The sequence below is a fragment of the Prionailurus bengalensis genome, chromosome X (assembly GCF_016509475.1).
Source record: "Prionailurus bengalensis isolate Pbe53 chromosome X, Fcat_Pben_1.1_paternal_pri, whole genome shotgun sequence".
Lineage (NCBI taxonomy): Eukaryota > Metazoa > Chordata > Mammalia > Carnivora > Felidae > Prionailurus > Prionailurus bengalensis.
This window is the reverse complement of record NC_057361.1, coordinates 89,077,074-89,089,202: the sequence shown is the minus strand read 5'-3', so window position 1 is coordinate 89,089,202 and position 12,129 is coordinate 89,077,074. Positions and strand designations below refer to the sequence as shown.

The following is a 12,129-nucleotide window of genomic DNA, read 5'->3' as shown; positions in this document are numbered from 1 at the left end:
GCTGAGCCTTGATAGAAATAAGATATAAGTGGAAAGGGGGAAGGGAGAAATTCACTAAAAGGATTTGGCAAGCAACTGAGTGTGGGGTGGGGCTGGGGGGAGAGAGAGAAAGTCAGAGTTAAAAATACCTTCCAGTTTGTAAGTGTGAGTGATGAAATAAACGGTAGCAGAAAAACATGGTGCAGGGTAGGGAGATAAAGTTTGGTCTAGCCACAACATGTAGGACTCATGGGTTTGGTTGACAAAGGAAGGGTTTAAAAAAAAAAAGTGAAGAGGGGCATGGTAGATGGCAGGTAGATAAGCAGAACCTAGGAAGGCAGGAGGAATTCAGGACAACAAAACTCAGCCTAAAATGTGCCTTCACCTCCTTCCTCCTGGGTCCACTTAGTGTTCTTGCCTTTCCAGCCTCTGCCCACCCATGCATGGACCCCACCCCATCTTCATTTCTCTTCCTCCCAGTGCCCTGCTTTTCTGACAATGAAGAGCTTTGAAAATAGAGAACTGGACATCATTCCTCATTATTTCCATGGGGGATTTTCATGTCCCAAACTGAAAGGTTTCTTGAATGTATTCAGCAAGTCAAATCCTAGCAATGCTGGGTGGTCAAGTAATGTGAAAGACATGCATCCTTTCTCTACAGACCAGTAAAAACTTTGACGCCCTTTATCATTTTAGACTTACCATATAGACTCTTAGCCGAAGGGTTATCATTCAGCTAGACTTTATGACTTTCTAAGATTCTATTTAACTGACTAGTACTGGTGGTGGTGTAGCATAGGAGGCTGCACCTGACCCATTGTAGGGCAAGTCAGCAAAGGGATAACCAGTCTGTTTGGCAAGAGACTATTGGTAAATGAGTATTAAATGAAAGTACTCCTTACTTTTCAGCTAGAAAAATCAACCAGGCCATTGATAGCTTGGCCCCACAAAACACAACACATCTTACAGAATTCAGTCACTTCATCTTACTGACACAATGATGGTAAGAATCAAACATAAGGCAAAATTGGACTCTTTGGTTTTCCTTTAAAGTGATTCTTTTGAAAAACTTATTGCCCTTTTAAGTATATTTTTGTTGTTGTTCTCATTTAAGCATAAATTATTGTCTGCTATCTGCTGACTGAAATGCCTTCAGAAATATCCAGGAGGAGGGGCACCTGGGTGGCTCAGTGGGTTAAGCGCCTAGCTCTTGGTTTCAGTTCTGGTCATGATCTCATGGTTTGTGGGTTTGAGTGCAGAGCGTGCTTGGCATTCTCTCTCTCTCTCTCTCTCTCTCTCCCTCCCTCCCTCCCTCCCTCCCTCCACAGCTCTCTTTCTCTCTCTTAAAATAAATAAATAAACTTAAAAAAAAGAGATATCCATGAAGAAATGGGATCCCATGCACAAACTGGTGAGGAAGGCAGGATCTACCTTACACATACATCACCTCTAAATTGCTGCCTCGTTTTGCTTTTGATAAGGTAACTCTGCTCTTTTTGGAGAGATGCATTTTTTCAGAAGAAAAAGATGTCACTTTAAAAAAAATTTTTTTTAATGTTTATTTATTTTTGACAGAGAGAGAAACAGAGCATGAGCGGGGGAGGGGCATAGAGAGAGGAGACACAGAATCCAAAGCAGGCTCCAGGCTCAGAGCTGTCAGCACAGAGCCCGATGTGGGGCTCAAACTCACAGACTGCAAGATCATGACCTGAGCCAAAGTTGGACACTCAACTAACTGAGCCACCCAGGTGCCCCAAGATGTCACTTTTATAAAGATTATCTTTGTTTATAAGACATACAAAGAAGGTAGGACATTGGATGGATGGATGGATGGATGGATGGATGGATGGATGGATAAAAACATCTTATTGGTTTTATAATTCAAGACTTGAGGTAACTATCCCACAAGCTGAGGTAAGAATCACCTTGATTATTTATCAACAGGTTTTGTTGTGAAGAATCAAACTGTTAAGTGGGAAGTGTGGTTGTATTCACCAGGAGTACAGTTGCACATTAGTGCCACTGCCACATCATACAGTGGGTCCAAAAAAGCCCCTGTGGCATTGTATCTTTGATTTTGGATGGTACCCAAGCTAAAAGAGAAGGAATACTCAAATACAGAGCTCATGATTCATGTAGGGAGCACGATATCATGACAGTATTTAGCCAAAATGAAGAGTGTATCAAATAATTTTGCTCTACATAAAAAATGTGGGGGGTTTTTGGCAGATGAAGAGAAGGAGGGATCACTCTTCACCCCTCTTAAAAACAGCCCTAGCCTAGGAAACCTAAAATGTAGTTTCTAATCCTACCCTGCCACTAACTAGCTATGGGACCTTTGAGAACTTACTGCACTTCTTTGGGCCTTAGATTCTCCATCTATAAAATGAGCAGTGTGTTTTTCAAACAGCACATCATAACTTATCAGTGGGCTTTGAAATCTATATAGTGGGTTGCAATCAGCATATTTAAAAAATGAAATTAAATAGGGGCACTTGAAGGGTGCCTGGGTGGCTCAGTTGGTTGAGCATTCGACTTCGGCTCAGGTCATGAGCTGGCAGTTCTTGAGTTTGAGCCCCGCATCAGGCTCTGTACTGACAGCTCAGAGCCTGGAGCCTGCTTCGAATTCTGTGTCTCCCTCTCTCTCTGCCCCTCCCCCACTCACACTCGGTCTCTCTCTCACTCAAAACTAAATAAACATTTAAAGAAATTTTAAATAGGGGCATTTGGGTGGCTCATTCAGTTAAACATCCGATTCTTGGGGCGCCTGGGTGGCGCAGTCGGTTAAGCGTCCGACTTCAGCCAGGTCACGATCTCACGGTCCGTGAGTTGGAGCCCCGTGTCAGGCTCTGGGCTGATGGCTCAGAGCCTGGAGCCTGTTTCCGATTCTGTGTCTCCCTCTCTCTCTGCCCCTCCCCCGTTCATGCTCTGTCTCTCTCTGTCCCAAAAATAAATAAACGTTGAAAAAAAAAATTAAAAAAAAAAAAAAACATCCGATTCTTGGTTTCAGCTCAGGTCATTATCTCACAGCTTGTGAGTTCAAGCCTGCATCGGGCTCTGTGCTGTCAGCAAGTTGCCTGCTTGGGATTCTCTCTCTTTCTCTCTCTCTCTCTCCCTCTCTCTCTGCCCCTCCCCTGCTCATTCTCTCAAAATAAATAAATATGCTTTAAAAAATGAAATTAAATAGAACAGAAAATATTACAATATATCATACATAACAAGGATTAATATCATTTCACAAAACTTGTGTGTATATAAATTAGGTTGAAATATAAAATGTATTTCCCATTGTATTGTTGGATCAAAAAAGCTTGAAAGCCAGTGGTCTAACCTATATTGTCCATACAGTAGCCACTAGCTACATGCAGCTGTTTGCATTTAAATGTATTCAAATTAAATACAACTAAAATTTAAGTTACTCAGTTGCACTAGCCACATTTCAAGCACTCAACAGCCACATGTGGCTACTGGCTACCATACTGGACAGCACAGCTATAGGATAGCTCCATCATCACAGCAAGTTCTAATGGGCAGACCTATCTTAACAACCTATTTATGGTTCTGTAGGAGGTAGAGATAGGGTGGGTTGTTAGGAGGAGTACTTTAAGCTCTGGGAAGAGAAGGTGGATTCACTTGTCTTAAGAGAGTCTGTATGTGAATTTCTAAATAAATGAGCCAACAATTATTTATTTAAGTTCTGTACTTGGTTCTGTGATGGATACAGAGGAAATATCCTCATAAATATTCACTATGTGTTAAATGAGCAATCTAAGGCATCAGAAAAGCATAATATCTAAAGATATGATCCTTAAGTAAATGAAAGATCTAATAATAAAAGGCAATATATAAGCAAGTATTGATAATAACTGAATGCTATAAAAATTCAGAAAAGGGGGAAATCAAATGAGCATTAGAGTCATCAAGATTTCAAAGAGGGTATAGGATTTTAACTGGTCCTTAAATTATTGCTTCCATTAGGATGAGCAGAGGTAAGATAGGAGAATATTCCAGATCAGAGGAGTACTATTAAATATGTATGTATCAGAGACAGGGTAAATTCTGGAGAATAGTGAGCAATGAGATTAGAGAGGTGGCTTGGGACTGGATTGTACAGGGTGGAAAGCCAGCCAGTAGAGTAAAGCCATTGACAGTTTTCAGAGTTCTTTCACATGATCCTTGAGACAGCCCTTGAGATAGGGCAGAGATCATTACTTACAGTTTGGAGTTGAAGGAACTGAGATTCAGAGAAGTGATAAAACTTGTTCAGAGTCATATAGCTAGTGAGAAGTAGAACAAGGATTCAAGTTAATCTAACTCTTGATCCAGTATACTCCCCACTATACTTCCCACTATACTGGATGGAGAGTAGCTTGCTATTAGGATAAAAGCTGGATCCGAGGCATTGGAGATGGGACACCAATGAGAAAGTTGTTGTAATAATCCAGGCATCAAGTGTTAAAGGCCTGGCCTAAGGTGGCAACAAATCAGATGCTCTGGTTATATAACATACTATAAAACAAACTGACAATGCAGTACCCACTGTTTATAAGAGAGAGTAAGAGTAGACAGTCTGAGGTTAGAACACTATAATTATTTTTAACTGGAAATGATCTAAACTACCCCAAAGGAATAAATATTAACAATATAATTCATATAGTGTGTCCGGATTTTTCCAGATGGCTGAAGGCAATGTTTTGGACACGGTTCCTAAGCAAACAACTCTTTATACGTCTATGCATTTTTATGAGCCATTTCTGTCTTGCAAGTGTTTCCTTCCTCTGTCAATTTCAGTGTTCATTTCTCAGAACTAATTAGTCATATGATTTCTTACCTCATCTAGATTTCCAATGAGAAAGGACTCATGCAAAAAGGTCAAGGAGCTACAGGCTTTGAAGTTTTTCCACACTATTTAGTAAAAGTAATTATTGGTAATTAATTAGTTAATATTTACTAAGGAAATACTAAAAGATGCCATTACCAGACTAATCATAAAGGATCTCTTCAGTTGTGTCACTGAGCTGCTCAGAAACTTCCATGGGCTTCCAAGATTGCTCCAACTGATAGGAATCAAATACAAACTCATCAGCCTGGCATTTAAGGCTCTCTCCAATATGACCACCTCCTACATTTATTTGTATTTGTTCCCCACTGCTCATTACTCCTTCAAGATATGTACTCTTTTTAGCCAAAAATAAACCACATGATACATTGGAGGCTCCTGGCTCATTCATGTCCTAGTTAAACACTTAAGTCCTACCTCGAATGCTACTTTCTCTGTGAACCCTTCTTCCTCAATTTTGCCACCAAGAAATACTTTTTCCTTCTTCTAAGCTTCTAAAGTCCCTTATTTTAACTTCTTTTATGGCACTGGGCACTTTGCTCTCTAGGTTAGTGTTATTCGCAGGCTTGTCAGCTCTCTGCCATTGGAATGAACTCCCATCCTAGGACACACTGTGTTTATCTCCATATCACCTAAAGCTCCAATCTTGGTGCCTTGCAATAAGTTGTCCCCCAAGGTCTATCAAATGTTTGTTGAATGAATGAACACAGTGATAAAAGTCTAAATGCTGGTTTATATGTTTATGCAAATGCAATTTAATAATCCTTTGCAGAGTACCTACCATATGACTGGCATTGTGCTAGGCCCTGGGGAGAGTAACACATGTTAAGCAATTCCAAGTCTAATGGGAAGATAGAAAGAGAATTCATTTTTATATGATACGGTCTGTGTCTGTACAGGGGGCTAAGGAAGCACAGCAGAGGATCATCTAAGCCAGCCTAGAGTACAGAGAAGGCTTTGGGAAGAGAGGTGATGACAGGGCTTAGCCTTAAATAATGAGAGGTAAGCAAATATGGCAAGAGAAGGATATTCCAGGCAGAGGAGAAGCTTGGACCAAAACACCAAAGACTGAGAGACTGTAGAACAGTGATTCCATATGGAAACTGTCAGAGGTTGAAGCTGGAGAGGCAAACAAGCCTAGGAGATGTTGGCCTTGGAAGCCTTAGTAAGGGTTCTGGACTCAACCTAGGCTTCATGGAGCCCCTAAACACATTCAAATACTCCCAGGAGGAACTCTGGGTATCTCGTACATTAGCAGAATGTAAACAGTGCAACAAGTAATCACCGGTAATGCAAATCCTAGTTGATGTTTTTTTTTAACATTCATTATCAAATTAAATTGTTAACACACACACACACACACACACACACACACACACACACACACACACCAAAACCTGAAGTGACCATCTTTGTCAAGGAAGAGGTTAAGGTGGGTCTGGTCTCTGTGTTGTGACATGCTTAGTGGTACAGCACAATGGGAGAGGCTCTTGAGTCCTTTCCAGGAACAGGACTCTTCATTTAGAGTATGTTCCCAGTTTTCTCCTCTGTTTACCATCACCTCACTCGCTTCCCAGACCACGGGAATTTTCCCCATACCCTTTCAACATCACACTTCATTAGTAAATGTTGCCAGCAGACATATGATGTTTAAAAATTCTTTACCTTTGACGTAATGTAAAATTATACTGCCAGAGTTAAGTTTTGGGATTACATAAAATTATACATGTGCCTTCACTTTCAGAACAAAAGATGCATTCCAAGTTAATCCTAAGGCAAATTTCTGTAAAGTGAACTTGATTTTCCAACATTATTTTATAATTATTTGAGCCATGTTGCCCCAAAAAAGACAAATTTTACCCCATCTAAAAAAGATACAGCTTGCAATAAAATGGTTCCTCATCCCTGACGTGCACTCTATGTTCCAGATACCAGGAAAATAAATACCTATCTACCCAAGAGCATGAAAGACCCAACCCACCAACCACAGCAAAAAGTACTCTCTAATATTGGACAAGCAGAGAATCTTGATCTGCTAAACAAAACACAGATCCATTTTTTAACTCTGAAAGTGGCTCTTAATGAAGTGGGTTTCCTTATAAAATGCTCAGCCATCAGTTCTTTCATTAATACTAAATTACCTTATTCTAAATTAAAAATGTCTTTTATTGCACCTACCCTAGTGACTCCACTCCTAGGTTTATACCCAAGAAAAGTGATTGCTTTTGTCCACCAACAGATATGGCCAAAAATGTTCATAGAAGCTTTATTCATAATATCCAAAACTTAGAAACAATCCAAATGTCCATCAATGCGGCGCTACCAACACAGTGTTCGTGTTCTCCCAAAATTCCTATGTTGAAGCCCTAATCCCCAATGTGATGGTATTTGGAGGTGTCCCTTTATGGTAATTAGATCATGAGGATAGAATCCCAATGAGTGGGATTAGTCCCCTAGCAAGAAGAGACACCAGAGAGATGATCTTTTTCCATCATGTGAGGACACAACAAGGTGGCCATCTGCAAGCCAGAAAAAGAGACCTCACCAGATATCAAACCTGCTAGTGCCATGAACTTGGACTTCTAGCCTCCAGAACTGTGAGAAATAAATGTATGTTGTTTAAGCCATCTGGTGTATGAAATGTTGTTACAGCAGCCTGAATAGACTAAGACGTGGGAAATGGATAAATTGTGGTGGATCATACATGGGAATGGCACATAGCAACAAAAAAGAACTAATATTATGTATAAAACATAGATGAATCACATGGACATGTTAAAGCAAAGGAAGCCAGACACAAAATAATACCTAGAATATTATTCTGTTTATATAAAGTCTGAAATCAGGCAAAACTAATCTATGATAATAGTGGTCAGAATAGTTGTTACAAGGGCACCTGGGTGGCTCAGTCGATTAGCATCCAACTTCGGCTCAGGTCATGATCTGGCATTCGTGAATTTGAGCCCCACATCAGGCTCTGTGCTGACAGCTTAAGAGCCTGGAGGCTGCTTTGGATTCTGGGTCTCCCTCTCTCTCTGCCCCTCCCCTGCTCACACTCTGTCTGTCTCTCTCAAAAATAAATAAACATTTAAAAAAGTTAAAGATGTTTAAAAAAAAAGAATAGTTGTTACCTTTGGGAGGTGGTGTTGGCTGGGAGGCAAGAGGGAAACTTGGGGGTGGGGTGGAAGGAAGAAATGCTCTTGATCTTAATCTGGGTGGAGGGTGCACATATATAACATTTAACTGAGCTGTACACTTAAGATTTGTGCACTTAACTGTGTGTAAAGAATACTTCAATTCAAGCAAAAAGAAAAAGTTAAGTTTCCATACTGGATTTATTTCTGGTATAGATTATTGGCGATTAGATCAATATTATGCTAATAACAAAATATTCTTCTGTTATCAGGAGTCGAGATAGAGTTCTAAATTTGTCGCACATCTCTGAACACACACACATTGAATCCCAGTGAAAGCAGTTTGGGGCTTCAGATATTATTTAGATGTAAGGCTAACTTACTGGGTTTTTCAACTTACAACATTCCAAAATGCCATCTACTTTTCAGGACCACTTTGATTAGAAATTCAAAAATTTATTAATTATTCTTTTCTACAATAGCATTAGCTTGTCTTCATAAGAGAAATATATATTGAACTTCCCCCCAAATCTTAGTGAAAGAAAGCATTGTAGACTTAAGAAAACACTGGCCTATGAATTAGAAGAGCTAGGTTCTATTTCTGCTCTGCCTTTTACTATGCAAGTCACCTTGGGCTATTCTTTTAAACTAAGATTCCCTTTCCTTATCCATAAAATGTAGATAATACCTTCCCACCCACCCCCCCACCCCCCAGGGCTATGGTGAGGATCAAATGAGAGAATAACTGTCAAAGTGCTTTGTACACTTTAAATAAGTGTCAATATCCCAAAGCTAAGTGTTTCATTAGAACTTGTGCCTGGTTGTGGCTAATAGAAAATTTACTTAAATTTCAAAGCTTGTAACCTCAGTCTCACCTGTCTTACATTTCACCAGAGAATTAGGATCAGCAAGTGCACTCACATTCTAACATCTCTGAAAAGTTGAAACAATTCCACAATAATGAATACTGAAAACAGATGTGTACAAGGAAGTACAGTGAATAACTGTCTGCCTTGTTTTTCCCAACTATGACTTTTTGGTGTATTTCTAGCTATGTAATATCCATTATATTCAGTTCACACTTCTAGAACTTTGAACTGCTTCTACAACACCCATGCCATAGCTCCCCCTCTCCATCATGAACTTCACAATAACTGCCCCTAAAGGCGGTTCCCATTTCTACTTTCTTCCATCTACTGAGACTATGGTAGCAAAACTTAAAAAACACTCCCTACTCTAGGGGTGCCTGGGTGGCTCAGTCGGTTGAACATCTGACTTCTGCTCAGGTCATGATCTCACAGCTCACAAGTTCAAGCCCCGTGTGGGACTCTGTGCTGACAGCTCAAAGCCTGGAGTCTGCTTTGGATTCTGTGTCTCCCTCTCTCTCTGTTCCTCCCCTGCTCATGCTTTCTCCCTGTCTCTCAAAAATAAATAAACATTTAAAAAATAAAAATAAATATTCCCCACTCTGAATTCTTTGTCAGAACTTGGAGTACTCCTTGTCACAGAGCCCCACATAGAAAGTGCCTTTTCTTAAGTGTCACCTTTTGAAGTTTGTTTCTCTGATGACAGGAAGTGATATAGGCCAGAGTTGCCTCAAAATGCTTCCTGTCACCAACTATTCTTTCCAGCTGATGGGGCAGGAAATGTCTGGAGAGTCATGCAGTGTGAGTGAGAGAGGCTTGACAGAAGGAAATATTAGGGTGATTTTGGTTTCAAGGACCCCAGTGGTTCCTGTTCCTAGAGATTTTGTTCTTAGTCCCACAGTTAAGTTCTCCAAACTAGAACAAACCTACCAATAAACAAACAAAATAGACTACAGAAGGTAAATCTGGAAACTTTCAAGAGCCTTGAAAAGCACTCCCTTCAGGCATCAAGTCCCAGTTAAGAAATTTTTCTTGAGCCTTCTGAGCTAGGGAATAAAACCTAATTTTACAAAAGTAGATTGACAGCAACAAGAAGGGCCAACTGACAAGAAAACAGACAGAATATAATAAAAAACTAATATGGATTAACACACACACACACAAACACACACACACACACACAGACTAAATGGCCTGGGACCATTAAGTGTGGGGAACAAACATTAAATCACATTTCAATAGGCCTTAGAATACCACTGTATTATAGCAAGCAATAATTGATAGTCATAACAATGATCCTTAATTAATTAAATTATGCCTATAAATGCTGTATAAGAAATCAGAGGACTAAATTGTCTCTAGGTAGTTCTTTTTCTCTTTTTGGAGAATTCTATTCAAGACAGAATGTTAAAAGCTTATGGTGCTCAAACAGAGGAAATCATGAGCCATTTTTGAAAACAGGTTACTAAAAATGCCTTTTCTCCAGAAAGAGTTAGGTAACTGAGGTCTTAGTAAGATGAGATGAAGGCTGGTTGTGTAATAGACACAAGTGTTATTGGGACGTCAGAGAAAGGAGATAAGCATGCGATAGCATAATTAAACAAGGCTTCATGGAGGAGGCAGGGCTCAGGGTTGGGTTTGCTTTGAAGTCTCTCTCCATCCAAAGCCTGGTTGTAGCTTTCTCTATTGCCACCCTTAAGCAATTGTGCCAGGGCCTCCAGTTTAGAGTCACTAAACAGGACTAGTTTAAAGGGAAATATAATGATAGTGAATAAAGACAAAGATGGGATGCAGATCCTGTCCCCCTTTCTATTGCACCACAGGTACACACTAACTAAGTCTTCCATGTCTGAATAAGCAGAGCTCCCGGTATAGGCAGCAATTCTGCCAAGCAGCAAATAATTTGTGGGAACAATGGATGGCACCCCATCCATATTTCTGCACTCTGAAATTACTGGAAAAGCAGGGTTTATCAAAGTATTTTATTTGATAGCCTACTTTTATTTAGTAAACAGAAGTGTGCCAATGGGAAACTACAAAACATTACTGAAAGAAATTAAAGATGGCACAAATAAATGGAAAGACACCTGCATTCATGGATGGAAAGACTTAATGTTGTTAAGATATCCATACTACCCAAAACAATTTATGGAGTCAACACAATCCCTCAAAGTCCCAATGGATTTTTTTTCAGAACTAGATAAATTCATAAGGAATCTCAAGGAAGTCTAAATAGCCAAAACAATTTTTTAAGAAAACAAAGTTGGAAGACTCACACTTTCAAAATATATTTCAAAGCTACAGTAATCAAAACAGTATGATACTGGCATCAAGACAAACAAATAGACTAACAGAATACACTAGAGAGCTGGGAAATAAACCGTTGTGTATATATATGGTCGAATGGTCTTGGACAAGGGTGACAACTCAATGAGAAAAAGACAGTCTCTTCAACAAATGGTATTGGGAAAACTGGGCATCCACATGCAAAAGAATGAAGTTGGACCCTTATCGTACACCATATACAGAAATTAATTTAAAATGAATTAAAAACCTAAACACAAGATCTAAAAGTATAAAATGCCTAGAAGAAACCATAGAGGAAAAGGTTCATGACATTGGACATGGCAATGATTTCTTGGATATGACACCAAAAGGACAAGTAAGAAAAGCAAAAATAGACAAACGGGACTGCAGCAAACTTCAAAACTTTTGTGCATTAAAAGTACATCACGTTGAAAAGGCAACCTATGGAATGAGAGAAAATATTTGCAAATAATACATCCGTTAAGGGATTCATATCTAGAACATATAATGAACTCTTACAATTCAAAGACAAAAATCAAATGATCTTATTTTTTTAAATGGACAAAGGACTTGAATAGACAGATGATACATAAATGACCAACAAGCATATCAAAAATGTTCAACATCGCTAATCATCAGAGAAGTGTAAAGCAAAACTTCAATGAGCTATCACCTCATACCCATTAGGATGGCTACAGAAAATAACAAGTGTTACCAAGCATATAGAGAAACTAGAAGCCTTGCACATTGTTGGAAGGATTGTAAAATGGTGCAACCACATTGGAAAGCAATATTGGAGGTTCCTCAAAAAATTAAAAATAGAACTGCCTTATGATCCAGAAATTCCATTTCTGAATATATATTTAAAAGAATTGAAATCAGGGTCTCGAAGAGACATTTGAACACCCATTTCCATAGCGGCATTATTCCCAGTAGCCAAAAGGTAGAAGCAATCCAAATGTCCATCAGAGGATGAAGGAATAAACACACGCACGCACACACA

At 39.4% G+C, this 12,129-nt stretch overlaps 1 protein-coding gene across 1 annotated transcript in view; it reads right to left on the bottom strand.

Annotated features, from left to right (window-relative positions):
- ATG4A (autophagy related 4A cysteine peptidase) overlaps positions 1–12,129 on the bottom strand; it is a 57,386-nt gene that overhangs the window by 27,600 nt on the left and 17,657 nt on the right. The window lies entirely within an intron of this gene.